The sequence below is a fragment of the Schistocerca americana genome, chromosome 3, assembly GCF_021461395.2.
Source record: "Schistocerca americana isolate TAMUIC-IGC-003095 chromosome 3, iqSchAmer2.1, whole genome shotgun sequence".
In the NCBI taxonomy this organism is placed as follows: Eukaryota; Metazoa; Arthropoda; class Insecta; order Orthoptera; family Acrididae; genus Schistocerca; species Schistocerca americana.
This window is the reverse complement of record NC_060121.1, coordinates 301,027,235-301,051,645: the sequence shown is the minus strand read 5'-3', so window position 1 is coordinate 301,051,645 and position 24,411 is coordinate 301,027,235. Positions and strand designations below refer to the sequence as shown.

At 46.6% G+C, this 24,411-nt stretch overlaps 79 non-coding genes across 79 annotated transcripts; 27 read left to right on the top strand and 52 right to left on the bottom strand.

The window, feature by feature from the left end:
- Nucleotides 1-22: 22 nt before the first annotated feature.
- On the top strand, nt 23-94 carry Trnaa-cgc. Its single transcript has one exon. It is a non-coding gene; the product is annotated as a tRNA-Ala (tRNA).
- A 275-nt stretch (nt 95-369) lies between these two features.
- Nucleotides 370-441, bottom strand: Trnac-gca. The gene has a single exon. It is a non-coding gene; the product is annotated as a tRNA-Cys (tRNA).
- A 318-nt stretch (nt 442-759) lies between these two features.
- Nucleotides 760-831, bottom strand: Trnaw-cca. The gene has a single exon. It is a non-coding gene; the product is annotated as a tRNA-Trp (tRNA).
- Nucleotides 832-949: 118 nt separating this feature from the next.
- Nucleotides 950-1,021, top strand: Trnaa-cgc. The gene has a single exon. It is a non-coding gene; the product is annotated as a tRNA-Ala (tRNA).
- Nucleotides 1,022-1,296: 275 nt separating this feature from the next.
- Nucleotides 1,297-1,368, bottom strand: Trnac-gca. The gene has a single exon. It is a non-coding gene; the product is annotated as a tRNA-Cys (tRNA).
- A 318-nt stretch (nt 1,369-1,686) lies between these two features.
- Trnaw-cca lies at nt 1,687-1,758 on the bottom strand. The gene has a single exon. It is a non-coding gene; the product is annotated as a tRNA-Trp (tRNA).
- Nucleotides 1,759-1,876: 118 nt separating this feature from the next.
- Trnaa-cgc lies at nt 1,877-1,948 on the top strand. Its single transcript has one exon. It is a non-coding gene; the product is annotated as a tRNA-Ala (tRNA).
- Nucleotides 1,949-2,223: 275 nt separating this feature from the next.
- Trnac-gca lies at nt 2,224-2,295 on the bottom strand. The gene has a single exon. It is a non-coding gene; the product is annotated as a tRNA-Cys (tRNA).
- A 318-nt stretch (nt 2,296-2,613) lies between these two features.
- Trnaw-cca lies at nt 2,614-2,685 on the bottom strand. The gene has a single exon. It is a non-coding gene; the product is annotated as a tRNA-Trp (tRNA).
- Nucleotides 2,686-2,803: 118 nt separating this feature from the next.
- Trnaa-cgc lies at nt 2,804-2,875 on the top strand. Its single transcript has one exon. It is a non-coding gene; the product is annotated as a tRNA-Ala (tRNA).
- Nucleotides 2,876-3,150: 275 nt separating this feature from the next.
- Trnac-gca lies at nt 3,151-3,222 on the bottom strand. The gene has a single exon. It is a non-coding gene; the product is annotated as a tRNA-Cys (tRNA).
- Nucleotides 3,223-3,540: 318 nt separating this feature from the next.
- On the bottom strand, nt 3,541-3,612 carry Trnaw-cca. Its single transcript has one exon. It is a non-coding gene; the product is annotated as a tRNA-Trp (tRNA).
- A 118-nt stretch (nt 3,613-3,730) lies between these two features.
- Nucleotides 3,731-3,802, top strand: Trnaa-cgc. The gene has a single exon. It is a non-coding gene; the product is annotated as a tRNA-Ala (tRNA).
- A 275-nt stretch (nt 3,803-4,077) lies between these two features.
- Nucleotides 4,078-4,149, bottom strand: Trnac-gca. The gene has a single exon. It is a non-coding gene; the product is annotated as a tRNA-Cys (tRNA).
- Nucleotides 4,150-4,467: 318 nt separating this feature from the next.
- Trnaw-cca lies at nt 4,468-4,539 on the bottom strand. The gene has a single exon. It is a non-coding gene; the product is annotated as a tRNA-Trp (tRNA).
- A 118-nt stretch (nt 4,540-4,657) lies between these two features.
- Nucleotides 4,658-4,729, top strand: Trnaa-cgc. Its single transcript has one exon. It is a non-coding gene; the product is annotated as a tRNA-Ala (tRNA).
- Nucleotides 4,730-5,004: 275 nt separating this feature from the next.
- Nucleotides 5,005-5,076, bottom strand: Trnac-gca. The gene has a single exon. It is a non-coding gene; the product is annotated as a tRNA-Cys (tRNA).
- A 318-nt stretch (nt 5,077-5,394) lies between these two features.
- Trnaw-cca lies at nt 5,395-5,466 on the bottom strand. Its single transcript has one exon. It is a non-coding gene; the product is annotated as a tRNA-Trp (tRNA).
- Nucleotides 5,467-5,584: 118 nt separating this feature from the next.
- Trnaa-cgc lies at nt 5,585-5,656 on the top strand. The gene has a single exon. It is a non-coding gene; the product is annotated as a tRNA-Ala (tRNA).
- Nucleotides 5,657-5,931: 275 nt separating this feature from the next.
- Nucleotides 5,932-6,003, bottom strand: Trnac-gca. Its single transcript has one exon. It is a non-coding gene; the product is annotated as a tRNA-Cys (tRNA).
- Nucleotides 6,004-6,321: 318 nt separating this feature from the next.
- On the bottom strand, nt 6,322-6,393 carry Trnaw-cca. The gene has a single exon. It is a non-coding gene; the product is annotated as a tRNA-Trp (tRNA).
- A 118-nt stretch (nt 6,394-6,511) lies between these two features.
- Nucleotides 6,512-6,583, top strand: Trnaa-cgc. Its single transcript has one exon. It is a non-coding gene; the product is annotated as a tRNA-Ala (tRNA).
- Nucleotides 6,584-6,858: 275 nt separating this feature from the next.
- On the bottom strand, nt 6,859-6,930 carry Trnac-gca. Its single transcript has one exon. It is a non-coding gene; the product is annotated as a tRNA-Cys (tRNA).
- A 318-nt stretch (nt 6,931-7,248) lies between these two features.
- Trnaw-cca lies at nt 7,249-7,320 on the bottom strand. The gene has a single exon. It is a non-coding gene; the product is annotated as a tRNA-Trp (tRNA).
- A 118-nt stretch (nt 7,321-7,438) lies between these two features.
- On the top strand, nt 7,439-7,510 carry Trnaa-cgc. The gene has a single exon. It is a non-coding gene; the product is annotated as a tRNA-Ala (tRNA).
- A 275-nt stretch (nt 7,511-7,785) lies between these two features.
- On the bottom strand, nt 7,786-7,857 carry Trnac-gca. The gene has a single exon. It is a non-coding gene; the product is annotated as a tRNA-Cys (tRNA).
- Nucleotides 7,858-8,175: 318 nt separating this feature from the next.
- Trnaw-cca lies at nt 8,176-8,247 on the bottom strand. The gene has a single exon. It is a non-coding gene; the product is annotated as a tRNA-Trp (tRNA).
- Nucleotides 8,248-8,365: 118 nt separating this feature from the next.
- Nucleotides 8,366-8,437, top strand: Trnaa-cgc. Its single transcript has one exon. It is a non-coding gene; the product is annotated as a tRNA-Ala (tRNA).
- Nucleotides 8,438-8,712: 275 nt separating this feature from the next.
- On the bottom strand, nt 8,713-8,784 carry Trnac-gca. The gene has a single exon. It is a non-coding gene; the product is annotated as a tRNA-Cys (tRNA).
- A 318-nt stretch (nt 8,785-9,102) lies between these two features.
- On the bottom strand, nt 9,103-9,174 carry Trnaw-cca. The gene has a single exon. It is a non-coding gene; the product is annotated as a tRNA-Trp (tRNA).
- A 118-nt stretch (nt 9,175-9,292) lies between these two features.
- Trnaa-cgc lies at nt 9,293-9,364 on the top strand. Its single transcript has one exon. It is a non-coding gene; the product is annotated as a tRNA-Ala (tRNA).
- Nucleotides 9,365-9,639: 275 nt separating this feature from the next.
- Trnac-gca lies at nt 9,640-9,711 on the bottom strand. Its single transcript has one exon. It is a non-coding gene; the product is annotated as a tRNA-Cys (tRNA).
- A 318-nt stretch (nt 9,712-10,029) lies between these two features.
- Trnaw-cca lies at nt 10,030-10,101 on the bottom strand. Its single transcript has one exon. It is a non-coding gene; the product is annotated as a tRNA-Trp (tRNA).
- A 118-nt stretch (nt 10,102-10,219) lies between these two features.
- On the top strand, nt 10,220-10,291 carry Trnaa-cgc. The gene has a single exon. It is a non-coding gene; the product is annotated as a tRNA-Ala (tRNA).
- Nucleotides 10,292-10,566: 275 nt separating this feature from the next.
- Nucleotides 10,567-10,638, bottom strand: Trnac-gca. Its single transcript has one exon. It is a non-coding gene; the product is annotated as a tRNA-Cys (tRNA).
- A 318-nt stretch (nt 10,639-10,956) lies between these two features.
- Trnaw-cca lies at nt 10,957-11,028 on the bottom strand. Its single transcript has one exon. It is a non-coding gene; the product is annotated as a tRNA-Trp (tRNA).
- Nucleotides 11,029-11,146: 118 nt separating this feature from the next.
- Trnaa-cgc lies at nt 11,147-11,218 on the top strand. The gene has a single exon. It is a non-coding gene; the product is annotated as a tRNA-Ala (tRNA).
- Nucleotides 11,219-11,493: 275 nt separating this feature from the next.
- On the bottom strand, nt 11,494-11,565 carry Trnac-gca. The gene has a single exon. It is a non-coding gene; the product is annotated as a tRNA-Cys (tRNA).
- A 318-nt stretch (nt 11,566-11,883) lies between these two features.
- Nucleotides 11,884-11,955, bottom strand: Trnaw-cca. Its single transcript has one exon. It is a non-coding gene; the product is annotated as a tRNA-Trp (tRNA).
- Nucleotides 11,956-12,073: 118 nt separating this feature from the next.
- Nucleotides 12,074-12,145, top strand: Trnaa-cgc. The gene has a single exon. It is a non-coding gene; the product is annotated as a tRNA-Ala (tRNA).
- Nucleotides 12,146-12,420: 275 nt separating this feature from the next.
- Trnac-gca lies at nt 12,421-12,492 on the bottom strand. Its single transcript has one exon. It is a non-coding gene; the product is annotated as a tRNA-Cys (tRNA).
- A 318-nt stretch (nt 12,493-12,810) lies between these two features.
- Nucleotides 12,811-12,882, bottom strand: Trnaw-cca. The gene has a single exon. It is a non-coding gene; the product is annotated as a tRNA-Trp (tRNA).
- Nucleotides 12,883-13,000: 118 nt separating this feature from the next.
- Nucleotides 13,001-13,072, top strand: Trnaa-cgc. The gene has a single exon. It is a non-coding gene; the product is annotated as a tRNA-Ala (tRNA).
- Nucleotides 13,073-13,347: 275 nt separating this feature from the next.
- Trnac-gca lies at nt 13,348-13,419 on the bottom strand. Its single transcript has one exon. It is a non-coding gene; the product is annotated as a tRNA-Cys (tRNA).
- A 318-nt stretch (nt 13,420-13,737) lies between these two features.
- Nucleotides 13,738-13,809, bottom strand: Trnaw-cca. The gene has a single exon. It is a non-coding gene; the product is annotated as a tRNA-Trp (tRNA).
- A 118-nt stretch (nt 13,810-13,927) lies between these two features.
- On the top strand, nt 13,928-13,999 carry Trnaa-cgc. Its single transcript has one exon. It is a non-coding gene; the product is annotated as a tRNA-Ala (tRNA).
- Nucleotides 14,000-14,274: 275 nt separating this feature from the next.
- Nucleotides 14,275-14,346, bottom strand: Trnac-gca. Its single transcript has one exon. It is a non-coding gene; the product is annotated as a tRNA-Cys (tRNA).
- Nucleotides 14,347-14,664: 318 nt separating this feature from the next.
- On the bottom strand, nt 14,665-14,736 carry Trnaw-cca. Its single transcript has one exon. It is a non-coding gene; the product is annotated as a tRNA-Trp (tRNA).
- Nucleotides 14,737-14,854: 118 nt separating this feature from the next.
- Nucleotides 14,855-14,926, top strand: Trnaa-cgc. The gene has a single exon. It is a non-coding gene; the product is annotated as a tRNA-Ala (tRNA).
- Nucleotides 14,927-15,201: 275 nt separating this feature from the next.
- Nucleotides 15,202-15,273, bottom strand: Trnac-gca. The gene has a single exon. It is a non-coding gene; the product is annotated as a tRNA-Cys (tRNA).
- A 318-nt stretch (nt 15,274-15,591) lies between these two features.
- Nucleotides 15,592-15,663, bottom strand: Trnaw-cca. The gene has a single exon. It is a non-coding gene; the product is annotated as a tRNA-Trp (tRNA).
- Nucleotides 15,664-15,781: 118 nt separating this feature from the next.
- Trnaa-cgc lies at nt 15,782-15,853 on the top strand. The gene has a single exon. It is a non-coding gene; the product is annotated as a tRNA-Ala (tRNA).
- Nucleotides 15,854-16,128: 275 nt separating this feature from the next.
- Trnac-gca lies at nt 16,129-16,200 on the bottom strand. Its single transcript has one exon. It is a non-coding gene; the product is annotated as a tRNA-Cys (tRNA).
- A 318-nt stretch (nt 16,201-16,518) lies between these two features.
- Trnaw-cca lies at nt 16,519-16,590 on the bottom strand. Its single transcript has one exon. It is a non-coding gene; the product is annotated as a tRNA-Trp (tRNA).
- A 118-nt stretch (nt 16,591-16,708) lies between these two features.
- Nucleotides 16,709-16,780, top strand: Trnaa-cgc. The gene has a single exon. It is a non-coding gene; the product is annotated as a tRNA-Ala (tRNA).
- Nucleotides 16,781-17,055: 275 nt separating this feature from the next.
- Nucleotides 17,056-17,127, bottom strand: Trnac-gca. Its single transcript has one exon. It is a non-coding gene; the product is annotated as a tRNA-Cys (tRNA).
- Nucleotides 17,128-17,445: 318 nt separating this feature from the next.
- On the bottom strand, nt 17,446-17,517 carry Trnaw-cca. The gene has a single exon. It is a non-coding gene; the product is annotated as a tRNA-Trp (tRNA).
- A 118-nt stretch (nt 17,518-17,635) lies between these two features.
- Nucleotides 17,636-17,707, top strand: Trnaa-cgc. The gene has a single exon. It is a non-coding gene; the product is annotated as a tRNA-Ala (tRNA).
- A 275-nt stretch (nt 17,708-17,982) lies between these two features.
- On the bottom strand, nt 17,983-18,054 carry Trnac-gca. The gene has a single exon. It is a non-coding gene; the product is annotated as a tRNA-Cys (tRNA).
- Nucleotides 18,055-18,372: 318 nt separating this feature from the next.
- Trnaw-cca lies at nt 18,373-18,444 on the bottom strand. Its single transcript has one exon. It is a non-coding gene; the product is annotated as a tRNA-Trp (tRNA).
- A 118-nt stretch (nt 18,445-18,562) lies between these two features.
- Trnaa-cgc lies at nt 18,563-18,634 on the top strand. The gene has a single exon. It is a non-coding gene; the product is annotated as a tRNA-Ala (tRNA).
- A 275-nt stretch (nt 18,635-18,909) lies between these two features.
- On the bottom strand, nt 18,910-18,981 carry Trnac-gca. Its single transcript has one exon. It is a non-coding gene; the product is annotated as a tRNA-Cys (tRNA).
- A 318-nt stretch (nt 18,982-19,299) lies between these two features.
- Trnaw-cca lies at nt 19,300-19,371 on the bottom strand. The gene has a single exon. It is a non-coding gene; the product is annotated as a tRNA-Trp (tRNA).
- Nucleotides 19,372-19,489: 118 nt separating this feature from the next.
- On the top strand, nt 19,490-19,561 carry Trnaa-cgc. The gene has a single exon. It is a non-coding gene; the product is annotated as a tRNA-Ala (tRNA).
- Nucleotides 19,562-19,836: 275 nt separating this feature from the next.
- On the bottom strand, nt 19,837-19,908 carry Trnac-gca. Its single transcript has one exon. It is a non-coding gene; the product is annotated as a tRNA-Cys (tRNA).
- Nucleotides 19,909-20,226: 318 nt separating this feature from the next.
- Trnaw-cca lies at nt 20,227-20,298 on the bottom strand. Its single transcript has one exon. It is a non-coding gene; the product is annotated as a tRNA-Trp (tRNA).
- Nucleotides 20,299-20,416: 118 nt separating this feature from the next.
- Trnaa-cgc lies at nt 20,417-20,488 on the top strand. The gene has a single exon. It is a non-coding gene; the product is annotated as a tRNA-Ala (tRNA).
- Nucleotides 20,489-20,763: 275 nt separating this feature from the next.
- Nucleotides 20,764-20,835, bottom strand: Trnac-gca. The gene has a single exon. It is a non-coding gene; the product is annotated as a tRNA-Cys (tRNA).
- Nucleotides 20,836-21,153: 318 nt separating this feature from the next.
- Nucleotides 21,154-21,225, bottom strand: Trnaw-cca. Its single transcript has one exon. It is a non-coding gene; the product is annotated as a tRNA-Trp (tRNA).
- A 118-nt stretch (nt 21,226-21,343) lies between these two features.
- Nucleotides 21,344-21,415, top strand: Trnaa-cgc. The gene has a single exon. It is a non-coding gene; the product is annotated as a tRNA-Ala (tRNA).
- A 275-nt stretch (nt 21,416-21,690) lies between these two features.
- Trnac-gca lies at nt 21,691-21,762 on the bottom strand. The gene has a single exon. It is a non-coding gene; the product is annotated as a tRNA-Cys (tRNA).
- Nucleotides 21,763-22,080: 318 nt separating this feature from the next.
- Trnaw-cca lies at nt 22,081-22,152 on the bottom strand. Its single transcript has one exon. It is a non-coding gene; the product is annotated as a tRNA-Trp (tRNA).
- A 118-nt stretch (nt 22,153-22,270) lies between these two features.
- On the top strand, nt 22,271-22,342 carry Trnaa-cgc. The gene has a single exon. It is a non-coding gene; the product is annotated as a tRNA-Ala (tRNA).
- A 275-nt stretch (nt 22,343-22,617) lies between these two features.
- Nucleotides 22,618-22,689, bottom strand: Trnac-gca. Its single transcript has one exon. It is a non-coding gene; the product is annotated as a tRNA-Cys (tRNA).
- A 318-nt stretch (nt 22,690-23,007) lies between these two features.
- Nucleotides 23,008-23,079, bottom strand: Trnaw-cca. Its single transcript has one exon. It is a non-coding gene; the product is annotated as a tRNA-Trp (tRNA).
- Nucleotides 23,080-23,197: 118 nt separating this feature from the next.
- On the top strand, nt 23,198-23,269 carry Trnaa-cgc. The gene has a single exon. It is a non-coding gene; the product is annotated as a tRNA-Ala (tRNA).
- Nucleotides 23,270-23,544: 275 nt separating this feature from the next.
- On the bottom strand, nt 23,545-23,616 carry Trnac-gca. Its single transcript has one exon. It is a non-coding gene; the product is annotated as a tRNA-Cys (tRNA).
- A 318-nt stretch (nt 23,617-23,934) lies between these two features.
- Trnaw-cca lies at nt 23,935-24,006 on the bottom strand. Its single transcript has one exon. It is a non-coding gene; the product is annotated as a tRNA-Trp (tRNA).
- Nucleotides 24,007-24,124: 118 nt separating this feature from the next.
- Nucleotides 24,125-24,196, top strand: Trnaa-cgc. Its single transcript has one exon. It is a non-coding gene; the product is annotated as a tRNA-Ala (tRNA).
- The last annotated feature ends 215 nt before the right edge of the window (nt 24,197-24,411 follow it).

The window sequence follows — 24,411 nt, the reverse complement described above, 5'->3', positions numbered from 1 at the left end:
TCCCAGATGTACTTGCTCTGGCGGGGGTGTAACTCAGTGGTAGAGTGTCTGCTTCGCATGCAGAAAGTCCTGGGTTCAAATCCCAGCTCCTCCAATTTTTGTTTCTCCGTGCAGCGGTACAAGAAAACTTTTGCCTATCACCATATTCTACAAAATTCAGTGTACAAGATTCTTCCGCCAAGCAAGTGGATTTCGTACAGTTCGACCTCATGGCGGGAGGACGATGACCTGCAAGACTCTGGGCTGCGATCCCCCCCATTGAAATGTTGCTCCAAAGCCTTCGGTATGGCGTGCAGGGTGCATCTCAAACATGCATTTGCAACTCACCGCGACAATCGTCATTTGTTTTTTCGAGATACTGAAAAATGAAGGGGGCACCCGGGATTGAACCGGGGACCTCTCGATCTGCAGTCGAATGCTCTACGACTGAGCTATACCCCCTTTCACGATCTTTCTGTTCCCATAACTTAAGGAAAAGTATTATACTCTGCCTGGCTAAAGACGTCTAATCGAGCAAAATATTGCGTAATCATTATCTCTCAGTTATATATTAGCGTTAAACGATATAAATATCAAAAATACTAGACACTTCGCGCCTGGAGAACGTGCGAGTCGGCGCCTTCACCTTAATGTCAGAACGCGAAAATTGCACTAGTAGCTTTTTTCAAGCAAGTTCTGTTCGTCCGTTCTCCGTAATCGTTTGGTATCTGATTAAACTGACATACTCGCCTATGGCTTCCGTAAACGAAAATTTCATTGTGACCCCGACGTGATTTGAACACGCAACCTTCTGATCTGGAGTCAGACGCGCTACCGTTGCGCCACGGAGTCGACGCTGCTTAGGTCTTGTCATGAATAGGTTCCTCCAACACTTACTGTACCGTTCAAACCTAAGAAATAATGACAGTAGGATCCACGAGGCACTCGTCCCAGATGTACTTGCTCTGGCGGGGGTGTAACTCAGTGGTAGAGTGTCTGCTTCGCATGCAGAAAGTCCTGGGTTCAAATCCCAGCTCCTCCAATTTTTGTTTCTCCGTGCAGCGGTACAAGAAAACTTTTGCCTATCACCATATTCTACAAAATTCAGTGTACAAGATTCTTCCGCCAAGCAAGTGGATTTCGTACAGTTCGACCTCATGGCGGGAGGACGATGACCTGCAAGACTCTGGGCTGCGATCCCCCCCATTGAAATGTTGCTCCAAAGCCTTCGGTATGGCGTGCAGGGTGCATCTCAAACATGCATTTGCAACTCACCGCGACAATCGTCATTTGTTTTTTCGAGATACTGAAAAATGAAGGGGGCACCCGGGATTGAACCGGGGACCTCTCGATCTGCAGTCGAATGCTCTACGACTGAGCTATACCCCCTTTCACGATCTTTCTGTTCCCATAACTTAAGGAAAAGTATTATACTCTGCCTGGCTAAAGACGTCTAATCGAGCAAAATATTGCGTAATCATTATCTCTCAGTTATATATTAGCGTTAAACGATATAAATATCAAAAATACTAGACACTTCGCGCCTGGAGAACGTGCGAGTCGGCGCCTTCACCTTAATGTCAGAACGCGAAAATTGCACTAGTAGCTTTTTTCAAGCAAGTTCTGTTCGTCCGTTCTCCGTAATCGTTTGGTATCTGATTAAACTGACATACTCGCCTATGGCTTCCGTAAACGAAAATTTCATTGTGACCCCGACGTGATTTGAACACGCAACCTTCTGATCTGGAGTCAGACGCGCTACCGTTGCGCCACGGAGTCGACGCTGCTTAGGTCTTGTCATGAATAGGTTCCTCCAACACTTACTGTACCGTTCAAACCTAAGAAATAATGACAGTAGGATCCACGAGGCACTCGTCCCAGATGTACTTGCTCTGGCGGGGGTGTAACTCAGTGGTAGAGTGTCTGCTTCGCATGCAGAAAGTCCTGGGTTCAAATCCCAGCTCCTCCAATTTTTGTTTCTCCGTGCAGCGGTACAAGAAAACTTTTGCCTATCACCATATTCTACAAAATTCAGTGTACAAGATTCTTCCGCCAAGCAAGTGGATTTCGTACAGTTCGACCTCATGGCGGGAGGACGATGACCTGCAAGACTCTGGGCTGCGATCCCCCCCATTGAAATGTTGCTCCAAAGCCTTCGGTATGGCGTGCAGGGTGCATCTCAAACATGCATTTGCAACTCACCGCGACAATCGTCATTTGTTTTTTCGAGATACTGAAAAATGAAGGGGGCACCCGGGATTGAACCGGGGACCTCTCGATCTGCAGTCGAATGCTCTACGACTGAGCTATACCCCCTTTCACGATCTTTCTGTTCCCATAACTTAAGGAAAAGTATTATACTCTGCCTGGCTAAAGACGTCTAATCGAGCAAAATATTGCGTAATCATTATCTCTCAGTTATATATTAGCGTTAAACGATATAAATATCAAAAATACTAGACACTTCGCGCCTGGAGAACGTGCGAGTCGGCTCCTTCACCTTAATGTCAGAACGCGAAAATTGCACTAGTAGCTTTTTTCAAGCAAGTTCTGTTCGTCCGTTCTCCGTAATCGTTTGGTATCTGATTAAACTGACATACTCGCCTATGGCTTCCGTAAACGAAAATTTCATTGTGACCCCGACGTGATTTGAACACGCAACCTTCTGATCTGGAGTCAGACGCGCTACCGTTGCGCCACGGAGTCGACGCTGCTTAGGTCTTGTCATGAATAGGTTCCTCCAACACTTACTGTACCGTTCAAACCTAAGAAATAATGACAGTAGGATCCACGAGGCACTCGTCCCAGATGTACTTGCTCTGGCGGGGGTGTAACTCAGTGGTAGAGTGTCTGCTTCGCATGCAGAAAGTCCTGGGTTCAAATCCCAGCTCCTCCAATTTTTGTTTCTCCGTGCAGCGGTACAAGAAAACTTTTGCCTATCACCATATTCTACAAAATTCAGTGTACAAGATTCTTCCGCCAAGCAAGTGGATTTCGTACAGTTCGACCTCATGGCGGGAGGACGATGACCTGCAAGACTCTGGGCTGCGATCCCCCCCATTGAAATGTTGCTCCAAAGCCTTCGGTATGGCGTGCAGGGTGCATCTCAAACATGCATTTGCAACTCACCGCGACAATCGTCATTTGTTTTTTCGAGATACTGAAAAATGAAGGGGGCACCCGGGATTGAACCGGGGACCTCTCGATCTGCAGTCGAATGCTCTACGACTGAGCTATACCCCCTTTCACGATCTTTCTGTTCCCATAACTTAAGGAAAAGTATTATACTCTGCCTGGCTAAAGACGTCTAATCGAGCAAAATATTGCGTAATCATTATCTCTCAGTTATATATTAGCGTTAAACGATATAAATATCAAAAATACTAGACACTTCGCGCCTGGAGAACGTGCGAGTCGGCGCCTTCACCTTAATGTCAGAACGCGAAAATTGCACTAGTAGCTTTTTTCAAGCAAGTTCTGTTCGTCCGTTCTCCGTAATCGTTTGGTATCTGATTAAACTGACATACTCGCCTATGGCTTCCGTAAACGAAAATTTCATTGTGACCCCGACGTGATTTGAACACGCAACCTTCTGATCTGGAGTCAGACGCGCTACCGTTGCGCCACGGAGTCGACGCTGCTTAGGTCTTGTCATGAATAGGTTCCTCCAACACTTACTGTACCGTTCAAACCTAAGAAATAATGACAGTAGGATCCACGAGGCACTCGTCCCAGATGTACTTGCTCTGGCGGGGGTGTAACTCAGTGGTAGAGTGTCTGCTTCGCATGCAGAAAGTCCTGGGTTCAAATCCCAGCTCCTCCAATTTTTGTTTCTCCGTGCAGCGGTACAAGAAAACTTTTGCCTATCACCATATTCTACAAAATTCAGTGTACAAGATTCTTCCGCCAAGCAAGTGGATTTCGTACAGTTCGACCTCATGGCGGGAGGACGATGACCTGCAAGACTCTGGGCTGCGATCCCCCCCATTGAAATGTTGCTCCAAAGCCTTCGGTATGGCGTGCAGGGTGCATCTCAAACATGCATTTGCAACTCACCGCGACAATCGTCATTTGTTTTTTCGAGATACTGAAAAATGAAGGGGGCACCCGGGATTGAACCGGGGACCTCTCGATCTGCAGTCGAATGCTCTACGACTGAGCTATACCCCCTTTCACGATCTTTCTGTTCCCATAACTTAAGGAAAAGTATTATACTCTGCCTGGCTAAAGACGTCTAATCGAGCAAAATATTGCGTAATCATTATCTCTCAGTTATATATTAGCGTTAAACGATATAAATATCAAAAATACTAGACACTTCGCGCCTGGAGAACGTGCGAGTCGGCGCCTTCACCTTAATGTCAGAACGCGAAAATTGCACTAGTAGCTTTTTTCAAGCAAGTTCTGTTCGTCCGTTCTCCGTAATCGTTTGGTATCTGATTAAACTGACATACTCGCCTATGGCTTCCGTAAACGAAAATTTCATTGTGACCCCGACGTGATTTGAACACGCAACCTTCTGATCTGGAGTCAGACGCGCTACCAATGCGCCACGGAGTCGACGCTGCTTAGGTCTTGTCATGAATAGGTTCCTCCAACACTTACTGTACCGTTCAAACCTAAGAAATAATGACAGTAGGATCCACGAGGCACTCGTCCCAGATGTACTTGCTCTGGCGGGGGTGTAACTCAGTGGTAGAGTGTCTGCTTCGCATGCAGAAAGTCCTGGGTTCAAATCCCAGCTCCTCCAATTTTTGTTTCTCCGTGCAGCGGTACAAGAAAACTTTTGCCTATCACCATATTCTACAAAATTCAGTGTACAAGATTCTTCCGCCAAGCAAGTGGATTTCGTACAGTTCGACCTCATGGCGGGAGGACGATGACCTGCAAGACTCTGGGCTGCGATCCCCCCCATTGAAATGTTGCTCCAAAGCCTTCGGTATGGCGTGCAGGGTGCATCTCAAACATGCATTTGCAACTCACCGCGACAATCGTCATTTGTTTTTTCGAGATACTGAAAAATGAAGGGGGCACCCGGGATTGAACCGGGGACCTCTCGATCTGCAGTCGAATGCTCTACGACTGAGCTATACCCCCTTTCACGATCTTTCTGTTCCCATAACTTAAGGAAAAGTATTATACTCTGCCTGGCTAAAGACGTCTAATCGAGCAAAATATTGCGTAATCATTATCTCTCAGTTATATATTAGCGTTAAACGATATAAATATCAAAAATACTAGACACTTCGCGCCTGGAGAACGTGCGAGTCGGCGCCTTCACCTTAATGTCAGAACGCGAAAATTGCACTAGTAGCTTTTTTCAAGCAAGTTCTGTTCGTCCGTTCTCCGTAATCGTTTGGTATCTGATTAAACTGACATACTCGCCTATGGCTTCCGTAAACGAAAATTTCATTGTGACCCCGACGTGATTTGAACACGCAACCTTCTGATCTGGAGTCAGACGCGCTACCGTTGCGCCACGGAGTCGACGCTGCTTAGGTCTTGTCATGAATAGGTTCCTCCAACACTTACTGTACCGTTCAAACCTAAGAAATAATGACAGTAGGATCCACGAGGCACTCGTCCCAGATGTACTTGCTCTGGCGGGGGTGTAACTCAGTGGTAGAGTGTCTGCTTCGCATGCAGAAAGTCCTGGGTTCAAATCCCAGCTCCTCCAATTTTTGTTTCTCCGTGCAGCGGTACAAGAAAACTTTTGCCTATCACCATATTCTACAAAATTCAGTGTACAAGATTCTTCCGCCAAGCAAGTGGATTTCGTACAGTTCGACCTCATGGCGGGAGGACGATGACCTGCAAGACTCTGGGCTGCGTTCCCCCCCATTGAAATGTTGCTCCAAAGCCTTCGGTATGGCGTGCAGGGTGCATCTCAAACATGCATTTGCAACTCACCGCGACAATCGTCATTTGTTTTTTCGAGATACTGAAAAATGAAGGGGGCACCCGGGATTGAACCGGGGACCTCTCGATCTGCAGTCGAATGCTCTACGACTGAGCTATACCCCCTTTCACGATCTTTCTGTTCCCATAACTTAAGGAAAAGTATTATACTCTGCCTGGCTAAAGACGTCTAATCGAGCAAAATATTGCGTAATCATTATCTCTCAGTTATATATTAGCGTTAAACGATATAAATATCAAAAATACTAGACACTTCGCGCCTGGAGAACGTGCGAGTCGGCGCCTTCACCTTAATGTCAGAACGCGAAAATTGCACTAGTAGCTTTTTTCAAGCAAGTTCTGTTCGTCCGTTCTCCGTAATCGTTTGGTATCTGATTAAACTGACATACTCGCCTATGGCTTCCGTAAACGAAAATTTCATTGTGACCCCGACGTGATTTGAACACGCAACCTTCTGATCTGGAGTCAGACGCGCTACCGTTGCGCCACGGAGTCGACGCTGCTTAGGTCTTGTCATGAATAGGTTCCTCCAACACTTACTGTACCGTTCAAACCTAAGAAATAATGACAGTAGGATCCACGAGGCACTCGTCCCAGATGTACTTGCTCTGGCGGGGGTGTAACTCAGTGGTAGAGTGTCTGCTTCGCATGCAGAAAGTCCTGGGTTCAAATCCCAGCTCCTCCAATTTTTGTTTCTCCGTGCAGCGGTACAAGAAAACTTTTGCCTATCACCATATTCTACAAAATTCAGTGTACAAGATTCTTCCGCCAAGCAAGTGGATTTCGTACAGTTCGACCTCATGGCGGGAGGACGATGACCTGCAAGACTCTGGGCTGCGATCCCCCCCATTGAAATGTTGCTCCAAAGCCTTCGGTATGGCGTGCAGGGTGCATCTCAAACATGCATTTGCAACTCACCGCGACAATCGTCATTTGTTTTTTCGAGATACTGAAAAATGAAGGGGGCACCCGGGATTGAACCGGGGACCTCTCGATCTGCAGTCGAATGCTCTACGACTGAGCTATACCCCCTTTCACGATCTTTCTGTTCCCATAACTTAAGGAAAAGTATTATACTCTGCCTGGCTAAAGACGTCTAATCGAGCAAAATATTGCGTAATCATTATCTCTCAGTTATATATTAGCGTTAAACGATATAAATATCAAAAATACTAGACACTTCGCGCCTGGAGAACGTGCGAGTCGGCGCCTTCACCTTAATGTCAGAACGCGAAAATTGCACTAGTAGCTTTTTTCAAGCAAGTTCTGTTCGTCCGTTCTCCGTAATCGTTTGGTATCTGATTAAACTGACATACTCGCCTATGGCTTCCGTAAACGAAAATTTCATTGTGACCCCGACGTGATTTGAACACGCAACCTTCTGATCTGGAGTCAGACGCGCTACCGTTGCGCCACGGAGTCGACGCTGCTTAGGTCTTGTCATGAATAGGTTCCTCCAACACTTACTGTACCGTTCAAACCTAAGAAATAATGACAGTAGGATCCACGAGGCACTCGTCCCAGATGTACTTGCTCTGGCGGGGGTGTAACTCAGTGGTAGAGTGTCTGCTTCGCATGCAGAAAGTCCTGGGTTCAAATCCCAGCTCCTCCAATTTTTGTTTCTCCGTGCAGCGGTACAAGAAAACTTTTGCCTATCACCATATTCTACAAAATTCAGTGTACAAGATTCTTCCGCCAAGCAAGTGGATTTCGTACAGTTCGACCTCATGGCGGGAGGACGATGACCTGCAAGACTCTGGGCTGCGATCCCCCCCATTGAAATGTTGCTCCAAAGCCTTCGGTATGGCGTGCAGGGTGCATCTCAAACATGCATTTGCAACTCACCGCGACAATCGTCATTTGTTTTTTCGAGATACTGAAAAATGAAGGGGGCACCCGGGATTGAACCGGGGACCTCTCGATCTGCAGTCGAATGCTCTACGACTGAGCTATACCCCCTTTCACGATCTTTCTGTTCCCATAACTTAAGGAAAAGTATTATACTCTGCCTGGCTAAAGACGTCTAATCGAGCAAAATATTGCGTAATCATTATCTCTCAGTTATATATTAGCGTTAAACGATATAAATATCAAAAATACTAGACACTTCGCGCCTGGAGAACGTGCGAGTCGGCGCCTTCACCTTAATGTCAGAACGCGAAAATTGCACTAGTAGCTTTTTTCAAGCAAGTTCTGTTCGTCCGTTCTCCGTAATCGTTTGGTATCTGATTAAACTGACATACTCGCCTATGGCTTCCGTAAACGAAAATTTCATTGTGACCCCGACGTGATTTGAACACGCAACCTTCTGATCTGGAGTCAGACGCGCTACCGTTGCGCCACGGAGTCGACGCTGCTTAGGTCTTGTCATGAATAGGTTCCTCCAACACTTACTGTACCGTTCAAACCTAAGAAATAATGACAGTAGGATCCACGAGGCACTCGTCCCAGATGTACTTGCTCTGGCGGGGGTGTAACTCAGTGGTAGAGTGTCTGCTTCGCATGCAGAAAGTCCTGGGTTCAAATCCCAGCTCCTCCAATTTTTGTTTCTCCGTGCAGCGGTACAAGAAAACTTTTGCCTATCACCATATTCTACAAAATTCAGTGTACAAGATTCTTCCGCCAAGCAAGTGGATTTCGTACAGTTCGACCTCATGGCGGGAGGACGATGACCTGCAAGACTCTGGGCTGCGATCCCCCCCATTGAAATGTTGCTCCAAAGCCTTCGGTATGGCGTGCAGGGTGCATCTCAAACATGCATTTGCAACTCACCGCGACAATCGTCATTTGTTTTTTCGAGATACTGAAAAATGAAGGGGGCACCCGGGATTGAACCGGGGACCTCTCGATCTGCAGTCGAATGCTCTACGACTGAGCTATACCCCCTTTCACGATCTTTCTGTTCCCATAACTTAAGGAAAAGTATTATACTCTGCCTGGCTAAAGACGTCTAATCGAGCAAAATATTGCGTAATCATTATCTCTCAGTTATATATTAGCGTTAAACGATATAAATATCAAAAATACTAGACACTTCGCGCCTGGAGAACGTGCGAGTCGGCGCCTTCACCTTAATGTCAGAACGCGAAAATTGCACTAGTAGCTTTTTTCAAGCAAGTTCTGTTCGTCCGTTCTCCGTAATCGTTTGGTATCTGATTAAACTGACATACTCGCCTATGGCTTCCGTAAACGAAAATTTCATTGTGACCCCGACGTGATTTGAACACGCAACCTTCTGATCTGGAGTCAGACGCGCTACCGTTGCGCCACGGAGTCGACGCTGCTTAGGTCTTGTCATGAATAGGTTCCTCCAACACTTACTGTACCGTTCAAACCTAAGAAATAATGACAGTAGGATCCACGAGGCACTCGTCCCAGATGTACTTGCTCTGGCGGGGGTGTAACTCAGTGGTAGAGTGTCTGCTTCGCATGCAGAAAGTCCTGGGTTCAAATCCCAGCTCCTCCAATTTTTGTTTCTCCGTGCAGCGGTACAAGAAAACTTTTGCCTATCACCATATTCTACAAAATTCAGTGTACAAGATTCTTCCGCCAAGCAAGTGGATTTCGTACAGTTCGACCTCATGGCGGGAGGACGATGACCTGCAAGACTCTGGGCTGCGATCCCCCCCATTGAAATGTTGCTCCAAAGCCTTCGGTATGGCGTGCAGGGTGCATCTCAAACATGCATTTGCAACTCACCGCGACAATCGTCATTTGTTTTTTCGAGATACTGAAAAATGAAGGGGGCACCCGGGATTGAACCGGGGACCTCTCGATCTGCAGTCGAATGCTCTACGACTGAGCTATACCCCCTTTCACGATCTTTCTGTTCCCATAACTTAAGGAAAAGTATTATACTCTGCCTGGCTAAAGACGTCTAATCGAGCAAAATATTGCGTAATCATTATCTCTCAGTTATATATTAGCGTTAAACGATATAAATATCAAAAATACTAGACACTTCGCGCCTGGAGAACGTGCGAGTCGGCGCCTTCACCTTAATGTCAGAACGCGAAAATTGCACTAGTAGCTTTTTTCAAGCAAGTTCTGTTCGTCCGTTCTCCGTAATCGTTTGGTATCTGATTAAACTGACATACTCGCCTATGGCTTCCGTAAACGAAAATTTCATTGTGACCCCGACGTGATTTGAACACGCAACCTTCTGATCTGGAGTCAGACGCGCTACCGTTGCGCCACGGAGTCGACGCTGCTTAGGTCTTGTCATGAATAGGTTCCTCCAACACTTACTGTACCGTTCAAACCTAAGAAATAATGACAGTAGGATCCACGAGGCACTCGTCCCAGATGTACTTGCTCTGGCGGGGGTGTAACTCAGTGGTAGAGTGTCTGCTTCGCATGCAGAAAGTCCTGGGTTCAAATCCCAGCTCCTCCAATTTTTGTTTCTCCGTGCAGCGGTACAAGAAAACTTTTGCCTATCACCATATTCTACAAAATTCAGTGTACAAGATTCTTCCGCCAAGCAAGTGGATTTCGTACAGTTCGACCTCATGGCGGGAGGACGATGACCTGCAAGACTCTGGGCTGCGATCCCCCCCATTGAAATGTTGCTCCAAAGCCTTCGGTATGGCGTGCAGGGTGCATCTCAAACATGCATTTGCAACTCACCGCGACAATCGTCATTTGTTTTTTCGAGATACTGAAAAATGAAGGGGGCACCCGGGATTGAACCGGGGACCTCTCGATCTGCAGTCGAATGCTCTACGACTGAGCTATACCCCCTTTCACGATCTTTCTGTTCCCATAACTTAAGGAAAAGTATTATACTCTGCCTGGCTAAAGACGTCTAATCGAGCAAAATATTGCGTAATCATTATCTCTCAGTTATATATTAGCGTTAAACGATATAAATATCAAAAATACTAGACACTTCGCGCCTGGAGAACGTGCGAGTCGGCGCCTTCACCTTAATGTCAGAACGCGAAAATTGCACTAGTAGCTTTTTTCAAGCAAGTTCTGTTCGTCCGTTCTCCGTAATCGTTTGGTATCTGATTAAACTGACATACTCGCCTATGGCTTCCGTAAACGAAAATTTCATTGTGACCCCGACGTGATTTGAACACGCAACCTTCTGATCTGGAGTCAGACGCGCTACCGTTGCGCCACGGAGTCGACGCTGCTTAGGTCTTGTCATGAATAGGTTCCTCCAACACTTACTGTACCGTTCAAACCTAAGAAATAATGACAGTAGGATCCACGAGGCACTCGTCCCAGATGTACTTGCTCTGGCGGGGGTGTAACTCAGTGGTAGAGTGTCTGCTTCGCATGCAGAAAGTCCTGGGTTCAAATCCCAGCTCCTCCAATTTTTGTTTCTCCGTGCAGCGGTACAAGAAAACTTTTGCCTATCACCATATTCTACAAAATTCAGTGTACAAGATTCTTCCGCCAAGCAAGTGGATTTCGTACAGTTCGACCTCATGGCGGGAGGACGATGACCTGCAAGACTCTGGGCTGCGATCCCCCCCATTGAAATGTTGCTCCAAAGCCTTCGGTATGGCGTGCAGGGTGCATCTCAAACATGCATTTGCAACTCACCGCGACAATCGTCATTTGTTTTTTCGAGATACTGAAAAATGAAGGGGGCACCCGGGATTGAACCGGGGACCTCTCGATCTGCAGTCGAATGCTCTACGACTGAGCTATACCCCCTTTCACGATCTTTCTGTTCCCATAACTTAAGGAAAAGTATTATACTCTGCCTGGCTAAAGACGTCTAATCGAGCAAAATATTGCGTAATCATTATCTCTCAGTTATATATTAGCGTTAAACGATATAAATATCAAAAATACTAGACACTTCGCGCCTGGAGAACGTGCGAGTCGGCGCCTTCACCTTAATGTCAGAACGCGAAAATTGCACTAGTAGCTTTTTTCAAGCAAGTTCTGTTCGTCCGTTCTCCGTAATCGTTTGGTATCTGATTAAACTGACATACTCGCCTATGGCTTCCGTAAACGAAAATTTCATTGTGACCCCGACGTGATTTGAACACGCAACCTTCTGATCTGGAGTCAGACGCGCTACCGTTGCGCCACGGAGTCGACGCTGCTTAGGTCTTGTCATGAATAGGTTCCTCCAACACTTACTGTACCGTTCAAACCTAAGAAATAATGACAGTAGGATCCACGAGGCACTCGTCCCAGATGTACTTGCTCTGGCGGGGGTGTAACTCAGTGGTAGAGTGTCTGCTTCGCATGCAGAAAGTCCTGGGTTCAAATCCCAGCTCCTCCAATTTTTGTTTCTCCGTGCAGCGGTACAAGAAAACTTTTGCCTATCACCATATTCTACAAAATTCAGTGTACAAGATTCTTCCGCCAAGCAAGTGGATTTCGTACAGTTCGACCTCATGGCGGGAGGACGATGACCTGCAAGACTCTGGGCTGCGATCCCCCCCATTGAAATGTTGCTCCAAAGCCTTCGGTATGGCGTGCAGGGTGCATCTCAAACATGCATTTGCAACTCACCGCGACAATCGTCATTTGTTTTTTCGAGATACTGAAAAATGAAGGGGGCACCCGGGATTGAACCGGGGACCTCTCGATCTGCAGTCGAATGCTCTACGACTGAGCTATACCCCCTTTCACGATCTTTCTGTTCCCATAACTTAAGGAAAAGTATTATACTCTGCCTGGCTAAAGACGTCTAATCGAGCAAAATATTGCGTAATCATTATCTCTCAGTTATATATTAGCGTTAAACGATATAAATATCAAAAATACTAGACACTTCGCGCCTGGAGAACGTGCGAGTCGGCGCCTTCACCTTAATGTCAGAACGCGAAAATTGCACTAGTAGCTTTTTTCAAGCAAGTTCTGTTCGTCCGTTCTCCGTAATCGTTTGGTATCTGATTAAACTGACATACTCGCCTATGGCTTCCGTAAACGAAAATTTCATTGTGACCCCGACGTGATTTGAACACGCAACCTTCTGATCTGGAGTCAGACGCGCTACCGTTGCGCCACGGAGTCGACGCTGCTTAGGTCTTGTCATGAATAGGTTCCTCCAACACTTACTGTACCGTTCAAACCTAAGAAATAATGACAGTAGGATCCACGAGGCACTCGTCCCAGATGTACTTGCTCTGGCGGGGGTGTAACTCAGTGGTAGAGTGTCTGCTTCGCATGCAGAAAGTCCTGGGTTCAAATCCCAGCTCCTCCAATTTTTGTTTCTCCGTGCAGCGGTACAAGAAAACTTTTGCCTATCACCATATTCTACAAAATTCAGTGTACAAGATTCTTCCGCCAAGCAAGTGGATTTCGTACAGTTCGACCTCATGGCGGGAGGACGATGACCTGCAAGACTCTGGGCTGCGATCCCCCCCATTGAAATGTTGCTCCAAAGCCTTCGGTATGGCGTGCAGGGTGCATCTCAAACATGCATTTGCAACTCACCGCGACAATCGTCATTTGTTTTTTCGAGATACTGAAAAATGAAGGGGGCACCCGGGATTGAACCGGGGACCTCTCGATCTGCAGTCGAATGCTCTACGACTGAGCTATACCCCCTTTCACGATCTTTCTGTTCCCATAACTTAAGGAAAAGTATTATACTCTGCCTGGCTAAAGACGTCTAATCGAGCAAAATATTGCGTAATCATTATCTCTCAGTTATATATTAGCGTTAAACGATATAAATATCAAAAATACTAGACACTTCGCGCCTGGAGAACGTGCGAGTCGGCGCCTTCACCTTAATGTCAGAACGCGAAAATTGCACTAGTAGCTTTTTTCAAGCAAGTTCTGTTCGTCCGTTCTCCGTAATCGTTTGGTATCTGATTAAACTGACATACTCGCCTATGGCTTCCGTAAACGAAAATTTCATTGTGACCCCGACGTGATTTGAACACGCAACCTTCTGATCTGGAGTCAGACGCGCTACCGTTGCGCCACGGAGTCGACGCTGCTTAGGTCTTGTCATGAATAGGTTCCTCCAACACTTACTGTACCGTTCAAACCTAAGAAATAATGACAGTAGGATCCACGAGGCACTCGTCCCAGATGTACTTGCTCTGGCGGGGGTGTAACTCAGTGGTAGAGTGTCTGCTTCGCATGCAGAAAGTCCTGGGTTCAAATCCCAGCTCCTCCAATTTTTGTTTCTCCGTGCAGCGGTACAAGAAAACTTTTGCCTATCACCATATTCTACAAAATTCAGTGTACAAGATTCTTCCGCCAAGCAAGTGGATTTCGTACAGTTCGACCTCATGGCGGGAGGACGATGACCTGCAAGACTCTGGGCTGCGATCCCCCCCATTGAAATGTTGCTCCAAAGCCTTCGGTATGGCGTGCAGGGTGCATCTCAAACATGCATTTGCAACTCACCGCGACAATCGTCATTTGTTTTTTCGAGATACTGAAAAATGAAGGGGGCACCCGGGATTGAACCGGGGACCTCTCGATCTGCAGTCGAATGCTCTACGACTGAGCTATACCCCCTTTCACGATCTTTCTGTTCCCATAACTTAAGGAAAAGTATTATACTCTGCCTGGCTAAAGACGTCTAATCGAGCAAAATATTGCGTAATCATTATCTCTCAGTTATATATTAGCGTTAAACGATATAAATATCAAAAATACTAGACACTTCGCGCCTGGAGAACGTGCGAGTCGGCGCCTTCACCTTAATGTCAGAACGCGAAAATTGCACTAGTAGCTTTTTTCAAGCAAGTTCTGTTCGTCCGTTCTCCGTAATCGTTTGGTATCTGATTAAACTGACATACTCGCCTATGGCTTCCGTAAACGAAAATTTCATTGTGACCCCGACGTGATTTGAACACGCAACCTTCTGATCTGGAGTCAGACGCGCTACCGTTGCGCCACGGAGTCGACGCTGCTTAGGTCTTGTCATGAATAGGTTCCTCCAACACTTACTGTACCGTTCAAACCTAAGAAATAATGACAGTAGGATCCACGAGGCACTCGTCCCAGATGTACTTGCTCTGGCGGGGGTGTAACTCAGTGGTAGAGTGTCTGCTTCGCATGCAGAAAGTCCTGGGTTCAAATCCCAGCTCCTCCAATTTTTGTTTCTCCGTGCAGCGGTACAAGAAAACTTTTGCCTATCACCATATTCTACAAAATTCAGTGTACAAGATTCTTCCGCCAAGCAAGTGGATTTCGTACAGTTCGACCTCATGGCGGGAGGACGATGACCTGCAAGACTCTGGGCTGCGATCCCCCCCATTGAAATGTTGCTCCAAAGCCTTCGGTATGGCGTGCAGGGTGCATCTCAAACATGCATTTGCAACTCACCGCGACAATCGTCATTTGTTTTTTCGAGATACTGAAAAATGAAGGGGGCACCCGGGATTGAACCGGGGACCTCTCGATCTGCAGTCGAATGCTCTACGACTGAGCTATACCCCCTTTCACGATCTTTCTGTTCCCATAACTTAAGGAAAAGTATTATACTCTGCCTGGCTAAAGACGTCTAATCGAGCAAAATATTGCGTAATCATTATCTCTCAGTTATATATTAGCGTTAAACGATATAAATATCAAAAATACTAGACACTTCGCGCCTGGAGAACGTGCGAGTCGGCGCCTTCACCTTAATGTCAGAACGCGAAAATTGCACTAGTAGCTTTTTTCAAGCAAGTTCTGTTCGTCCGTTCTCCGTAATCGTTTGGTATCTGATTAAACTGACATACTCGCCTATGGCTTCCGTAAACGAAAATTTCATTGTGACCCCGACGTGATTTGAACACGCAACCTTCTGATCTGGAGTCAGACGCGCTACCGTTGCGCCACGGAGTCGACGCTGCTTAGGTCTTGTCATGAATAGGTTCCTCCAACACTTACTGTACCGTTCAAACCTAAGAAATAATGACAGTAGGATCCACGAGGCACTCGTCCCAGATGTACTTGCTCTGGCGGGGGTGTAACTCAGTGGTAGAGTGTCTGCTTCGCATGCAGAAAGTCCTGGGTTCAAATCCCAGCTCCTCCAATTTTTGTTTCTCCGTGCAGCGGTACAAGAAAACTTTTGCCTATCACCATATTCTACAAAATTCAGTGTACAAGATTCTTCCGCCAAGCAAGTGGATTTCGTACAGTTCGACCTCATGGCGGGAGGACGATGACCTGCAAGACTCTGGGCTGCGATCCCCCCCATTGAAATGTTGCTCCAAAGCCTTCGGTATGGCGTGCAGGGTGCATCTCAAACATGCATTTGCAACTCACCGCGACAATCGTCATTTGTTTTTTCGAGATACTGAAAAATGAAGGGGGCACCCGGGATTGAACCGGGGACCTCTCGATCTGCAGTCGAATGCTCTACGACTGAGCTATACCCCCTTTCACGATCTTTCTGTTCCCATAACTTAAGGAAAAGTATTATACTCTGCCTGGCTAAAGACGTCTAATCGAGCAAAATATTGCGTAATCATTATCTCTCAGTTATATATTAGCGTTAAACGATATAAATATCAAAAATACTAGACACTTCGCGCCTGGAGAACGTGCGAGTCGGCGCCTTCACCTTAATGTCAGAACGCGAAAATTGCACTAGTAGCTTTTTTCAAGCAAGTTCTGTTCGTCCGTTCTCCGTAATCGTTTGGTATCTGATTAAACTGACATACTCGCCTATGGCTTCCGTAAACGAAAATTTCATTGTGACCCCGACGTGATTTGAACACGCAACCTTCTGATCTGGAGTCAGACGCGCTACCGTTGCGCCACGGAGTCGACGCTGCTTAGGTCTTGTCATGAATAGGTTCCTCCAACACTTACTGTACCGTTCAAACCTAAGAAATAATGACAGTAGGATCCACGAGGCACTCGTCCCAGATGTACTTGCTCTGGCGGGGGTGTAACTCAGTGGTAGAGTGTCTGCTTCGCATGCAGAAAGTCCTGGGTTCAAATCCCAGCTCCTCCAATTTTTGTTTCTCCGTGCAGCGGTACAAGAAAACTTTTGCCTATCACCATATTCTACAAAATTCAGTGTACAAGATTCTTCCGCCAAGCAAGTGGATTTCGTACAGTTCGACCTCATGGCGGGAGGACGATGACCTGCAAGACTCTGGGCTGCGATCCCCCCCATTGAAATGTTGCTCCAAAGCCTTCGGTATGGCGTGCAGGGTGCATCTCAAACATGCATTTGCAACTCACCGCGACAATCGTCATTTGTTTTTTCGAGATACTGAAAAATGAAGGGGGCACCCGGGATTGAACCGGGGACCTCTCGATCTGCAGTCGAATGCTCTACGACTGAGCTATACCCCCTTTCACGATCTTTCTGTTCCCATAACTTAAGGAAAAGTATTATACTCTGCCTGGCTAAAGACGTCTAATCGAGCAAAATATTGCGTAATCATTATCTCTCAGTTATATATTAGCGTTAAACGATATAAATATCAAAAATACTAGACACTTCGCGCCTGGAGAACGTGCGAGTCGGCGCCTTCACCTTAATGTCAGAACGCGAAAATTGCACTAGTAGCTTTTTTCAAGCAAGTTCTGTTCGTCCGTTCTCCGTAATCGTTTGGTATCTGATTAAACTGACATACTCGCCTATGGCTTCCGTAAACGAAAATTTCATTGTGACCCCGACGTGATTTGAACACGCAACCTTCTGATCTGGAGTCAGACGCGCTACCGTTGCGCCACGGAGTCGACGCTGCTTAGGTCTTGTCATGAATAGGTTCCTCCAACACTTACTGTACCGTTCAAACCTAAGAAATAATGACAGTAGGATCCACGAGGCACTCGTCCCAGATGTACTTGCTCTGGCGGGGGTGTAACTCAGTGGTAGAGTGTCTGCTTCGCATGCAGAAAGTCCTGGGTTCAAATCCCAGCTCCTCCAATTTTTGTTTCTCCGTGCAGCGGTACAAGAAAACTTTTGCCTATCACCATATTCTACAAAATTCAGTGTACAAGATTCTTCCGCCAAGCAAGTGGATTTCGTACAGTTCGACCTCATGGCGGGAGGACGATGACCTGCAAGACTCTGGGCTGCGATCCCCCCCATTGAAATGTTGCTCCAAAGCCTTCGGTATGGCGTGCAGGGTGCATCTCAAACATGCATTTGCAACTCACCGCGACAATCGTCATTTGTTTTTTCGAGATACTGAAAAATGAAGGGGGCACCCGGGATTGAACCGGGGACCTCTCGATCTGCAGTCGAATGCTCTACGACTGAGCTATACCCCCTTTCACGATCTTTCTGTTCCCATAACTTAAGGAAAAGTATTATACTCTGCCTGGCTAAAGACGTCTAATCGAGCAAAATATTGCGTAATCATTATCTCTCAGTTATATATTAGCGTTAAACGATATAAATATCAAAAATACTAGACACTTCGCGCCTGGAGAACGTGCGAGTCGGCGCCTTCACCTTAATGTCAGAACGCGAAAATTGCACTAGTAGCTTTTTTCAAGCAAGTTCTGTTCGTCCGTTCTCCGTAATCGTTTGGTATCTGATTAAACTGACATACTCGCCTATGGCTTCCGTAAACGAAAATTTCATTGTGACCCCGACGTGATTTGAACACGCAACCTTCTGATCTGGAGTCAGACGCGCTACCGTTGCGCCACGGAGTCGACGCTGCTTAGGTCTTGTCATGAATAGGTTCCTCCAACACTTACTGTACCGTTCAAACCTAAGAAATAATGACAGTAGGATCCACGAGGCACTCGTCCCAGATGTACTTGCTCTGGCGGGGGTGTAACTCAGTGGTAGAGTGTCTGCTTCGCATGCAGAAAGTCCTGGGTTCAAATCCCAGCTCCTCCAATTTTTGTTTCTCCGTGCAGCGGTACAAGAAAACTTTTGCCTATCACCATATTCTACAAAATTCAGTGTACAAGATTCTTCCGCCAAGCAAGTGGATTTCGTACAGTTCGACCTCATGGCGGGAGGACGATGACCTGCAAGACTCTGGGCTGCGATCCCCCCCATTGAAATGTTGCTCCAAAGCCTTCGGTATGGCGTGCAGGGTGCATCTCAAACATGCATTTGCAACTCACCGCGACAATCGTCATTTGTTTTTTCGAGATACTGAAAAATGAAGGGGGCACTCGGGATTGAACCGGGGACCTCTCGATCTGCAGTCGAATGCTCTACGACTGAGCTATACCCCCTTTCACGATCTTTCTGTTCCCATAACTTAAGGAAAAGTATTATACTCTGCCTGGCTAAAGACGTCTAATCGAGCAAAATATTGCGTAATCATTATCTCTCAGTTATATATTAGCGTTAAACGATATAAATATCAAAAATACTAGACACTTCGCGCCTGGAGAACGTGCGAGTCGGCGCCTTCACCTTAATGTCAGAACGCGAAAATTGCACTAGTAGCTTTTTTCAAGCAAGTTCTGTTCGTCCGTTCTCCGTAATCGTTTGGTATCTGATTAAACTGACATACTCGCCTATGGCTTCCGTAAACGAAAATTTCATTGTGACCCCGACGTGATTTGAACACGCAACCTTCTGATCTGGAGTCAGACGCGCTACCGTTGCGCCACGGAGTCGACGCTGCTTAGGTCTTGTCATGAATAGGTTCCTCCAACACTTACTGTACCGTTCAAACCTAAGAAATAATGACAGTAGGATCCACGAGGCACTCGTCCCAGATGTACTTGCTCTGGCGGGGGTGTAACTCAGTGGTAGAGTGTCTGCTTCGCATGCAGAAAGTCCTGGGTTCAAATCCCAGCTCCTCCAATTTTTGTTTCTCCGTGCAGCGGTACAAGAAAACTTTTGCCTATCACCATATTCTACAAAATTCAGTGTACAAGATTCTTCCGCCAAGCAAGTGGATTTCGTACAGTTCGACCTCATGGCGGGAGGACGATGACCTGCAAGACTCTGGGCTGCGATCCCCCCCATTGAAATGTTGCTCCAAAGCCTTCGGTATGGCGTGCAGGGTGCATCTCAAACATGCATTTGCAACTCACCGCGACAATCGTCATTTGTTTTTTCGAGATACTGAAAAATGAAGGGGGCACCCGGGATTGAACCGGGGACCTCTCGATCTGCAGTCGAATGCTCTACGACTGAGCTATACCCCCTTTCACGATCTTTCTGTTCCCATAACTTAAGGAAAAGTATTATACTCTGCCTGGCTAAAGACGTCTAATCGAGCAAAATATTGCGTAATCATTATCTCTCAGTTATATATTAGCGTTAAACGATATAAATATCAAAAATACTAGACACTTCGCGCCTGGAGAACGTGCGAGTCGGCGCCTTCACCTTAATGTCAGAACGCGAAAATTGCACTAGTAGCTTTTTTCAAGCAAGTTCTGTTCGTCCGTTCTCCGTAATCGTTTGGTATCTGATTAAACTGACATACTCGCCTATGGCTTCCGTAAACGAAAATTTCATTGTGACCCCGACGTGATTTGAACACGCAACCTTCTGATCTGGAGTCAGACGCGCTACCGTTGCGCCACGGAGTCGACGCTGCTTAGGTCTTGTCATGAATAGGTTCCTCCAACACTTACTGTACCGTTCAAACCTAAGAAATAATGACAGTAGGATCCACGAGGCACTCGTCCCAGATGTACTTGCTCTGGCGGGGGTGTAACTCAGTGGTAGAGTGTCTGCTTCGCATGCAGAAAGTCCTGGGTTCAAATCCCAGCTCCTCCAATTTTTGTTTCTCCGTGCAGCGGTACAAGAAAACTTTTGCCTATCACCATATTCTACAAAATTCAGTGTACAAGATTCTTCCGCCAAGCAAGTGGATTTCGTACAGTTCGACCTCATGGCGGGAGGACGATGACCTGCAAGACTCTGGGCTGCGATCCCCCCCATTGAAATGTTGCTCCAAAGCCTTCGGTATGGCGTGCAGGGTGCATCTCAAACATGCATTTGCAACTCACCGCGACAATCGTCATTTGTTTTTTCGAGATACTGAAAAATGAAGGGGGCACCCGGGATTGAACCGGGGACCTCTCGATCTGCAGTCGAATGCTCTACGACTGAGCTATACCCCCTTTCACGATCTTTCTGTTCCCATAACTTAAGGAAAAGTATTATACTCTGCCTGGCTAAAGACGTCTAATCGAGCATAATATTGCGTAATCATTATCTCTCAGTTATATATTAGCGTTAAACGATATAAATATCAAAAATACTAGACACTTCGCGCCTGGAGAACGTGCGAGTCGGCGCCTTCACCTTAATGTCAGAACGCGAAAATTGCACTAGTAGCTTTTTTCAAGCAAGTTCTGTTCGTCCGTTCTCCGTAATCGTTTGGTATCTGATTAAACTGACATACTCGCCTATGGCTTCCGTAAACGAAAATTTCATTGTGACCCCGACGTGATTTGAACACGCAACCTTCTGATCTGGAGTCAGACGCGCTACCGTTGCGCCACGGAGTCGACGCTGCTTAGGTCTTGTCATGAATAGGTTCCTCCAACACTTACTGTACCGTTCAAACCTAAGAAATAATGACAGTAGGATCCACGAGGCACTCGTCCCAGATGTACTTGCTCTGGCGGGGGTGTAACTCAGTGGTAGAGTGTCTGCTTCGCATGCAGAAAGTCCTGGGTTCAAATCCCAGCTCCTCCAATTTTTGTTTCTCCGTGCAGCGGTACAAGAAAACTTTTGCCTATCACCATATTCTACAAAATTCAGTGTACAAGATTCTTCCGCCAAGCAAGTGGATTTCGTACAGTTCGACCTCATGGCGGGAGGACGATGACCTGCAAGACTCTGGGCTGCGATCCCCCCCATTGAAATGTTGCTCCAAAGCCTTCGGTATGGCGTGCAGGGTGCATCTCAAACATGCATTTGCAACTCACCGCGACAATCGTCATTTGTTTTTTCGAGATACTGAAAAATGAAGGGGGCACCCGGGATTGAACCGGGGACCTCTCGATCTGCAGTCGAATGCTCTACGACTGAGCTATACCCCCTTTCACGATCTTTCTGTTCCCATAACTTAAGGAAAAGTATTATACTCTGCCTGGCTAAAGACGTCTAATCGAGCAAAATATTGCGTAATCATTATCTCTCAGTTATATATTAGCGTTAAACGATATAAATATCAAAAATACTAGACACTTCGCGCCTGGAGAACGTGCGAGTCGGCGCCTTCACCTTAATGTCAGAACGCGAAAATTGCACTAGTAGCTTTTTTCAAGCAAGTTCTGTTCGTCCGTTCTCCGTAATCGTTTGGTATCTGATTAAACTGACATACTCGCCTATGGCTTCCGTAAACGAAAATTTCATTGTGACCCCGACGTGATTTGAACACGCAACCTTCTGATCTGGAGTCAGACGCGCTACCGTTGCGCCACGGAGTCGACGCTGCTTAGGTCTTGTCATGAATAGGTTCCTCCAACACTTACTGTACCGTTCAAACCTAAGAAATAATGACAGTAGGATCCACGAGGCACTCGTCCCAGATGTACTTGCTCTGGCGGGGGTGTAACTCAGTGGTAGAGTGTCTGCTTCGCATGCAGAAAGTCCTGGGTTCAAATCCCAGCTCCTCCAATTTTTGTTTCTCCGTGCAGCGGTACAAGAAAACTTTTGCCTATCACCATATTCTACAAAATTCAGTGTACAAGATTCTTCCGCCAAGCAAGTGGATTTCGTACAGTTCGACCTCATGGCGGGAGGACGATGACCTGCAAGACTCTGGGCTGCGTTCCCCCCCATTGAAATGTTGCTCCAAAGCCTTCGGTATGGCGTGCAGGGTGCATCTCAAACATGCATTTGCAACTCACCGCGACAATCGTCATTTGTTTTTTCGAGATACTGAAAAATGAAGGGGGCACCCGGGATTGAACCGGGGACCTCTCGATCTGCAGTCGAATGCTCTACGACTGAGCTATACCCCCTTTCACGATCTTTCTGTTCCCATAACTTAAGGAAAAGTATTATACTCTGCCTGGCTAAAGACGTCTAATCGAGCAAAATATTGCGTAATCATTATCTCTCAGTTATATATTAGCGTTAAACGATATAAATATCAAAAATACTAGACACTTCGCGCCTGGAGAACGTGCGAGTCGGCGCCTTCACCTTAATGTCAGAACGCGAAAATTGCACTAGTAGCTTTTTTCAAGCAAGTTCTGTTCGTCCGTTCTCCGTAATCGTTTGGTATCTGATTAAACTGACATACTCGCCTATGGCTTCCGTAAACGAAAATTTCATTGTGACCCCGACGTGATTTGAACACGCAACCTTCTGATCTGGAGTCAGACGCGCTACCGTTGCGCCACGGAGTCGACGCTGCTTAGGTCTTGTCATGAATAGGTTCCTCCAACACTTACTGTACCGTTCAAACCTAAGAAATAATGACAGTAGGATCCACGAGGCACTCGTCCCAGATGTACTTGCTCTGGCGGGGGTGTAACTCAGTGGTAGAGTGTCTGCTTCGCATGCAGAAAGTCCTGGGTTCAAATCCCAGCTCCTCCAATTTTTGTTTCTCCGTGCAGCGGTACAAGAAAACTTTTGCCTATCACCATATTCTACAAAATTCAGTGTACAAGATTCTTCCGCCAAGCAAGTGGATTTCGTACAGTTCGACCTCATGGCGGGAGGACGATGACCTGCAAGACTCTGGGCTGCGATCCCCCCCATTGAAATGTTGCTCCAAAGCCTTCGGTATGGCGTGCAGGGTGCATCTCAAACATGCATTTGCAACTCACCGCGACAATCGTCATTTGTTTTTTCGAGATACTGAAAAATGAAGGGGGCACCCGGGATTGAACCGGGGACCTCTCGATCTGCAGTCGAATGCTCTACGACTGAGCTATACCCCCTTTCACGATCTTTCTGTTCCCATAACTTAAGGAAAAGTATTATACTCTGCCTGGCTAAAGACGTCTAATCGAGCAAAATATTGCGTAATCATTATCTCTCAGTTATATATTAGCGTTAAACGATATAAATATCAAAAATACTAGACACTTCGCGCCTGGAGAACGTGCGAGTCGGCGCCTTCACCTTAATGTCAGAACGCGAAAATTGCACTAGTAGCTTTTTTCAAGCAAGTTCTGTTCGTCCGTTCTCCGTAATCGTTTGGTATCTGATTAAACTGACATACTCGCCTATGGCTTCCGTAAACGAAAATTTCATTGTGACCCCGACGTGATTTGAACACGCAACCTTCTGATCTGGAGTCAGACGCGCTACCGTTGCGCCACGGAGTCGACGCTGCTTAGGTCTTGTCATGAATAGGTTCCTCCAACACTTACTGTACCGTTCAAACCTAAGAAATAATGACAGTAGGATCCACGAGGCACTCGTCCCAGATGTACTTGCTCTGGCGGGGGTGTAACTCAGTGGTAGAGTGTCTGCTTCGCATGCAGAAAGTCCTGGGTTCAAATCCCAGCTCCTCCAATTTTTGTTTCTCCGTGCAGCGGTACAAGAAAACTTTTGCCTATCACCATATTCTACAAAATTCAGTGTACAAGATTCTTCCGCCAAGCAAGTGGATTTCGTACAGTTCGACCTCATGGCGGGAGGACGATGACCTGCAAGACTCTGGGCTGCGATCCCCCCCATTGAAATGTTGCTCCAAAGCCTTCGGTATGGCGTGCAGGGTGCATCTCAAA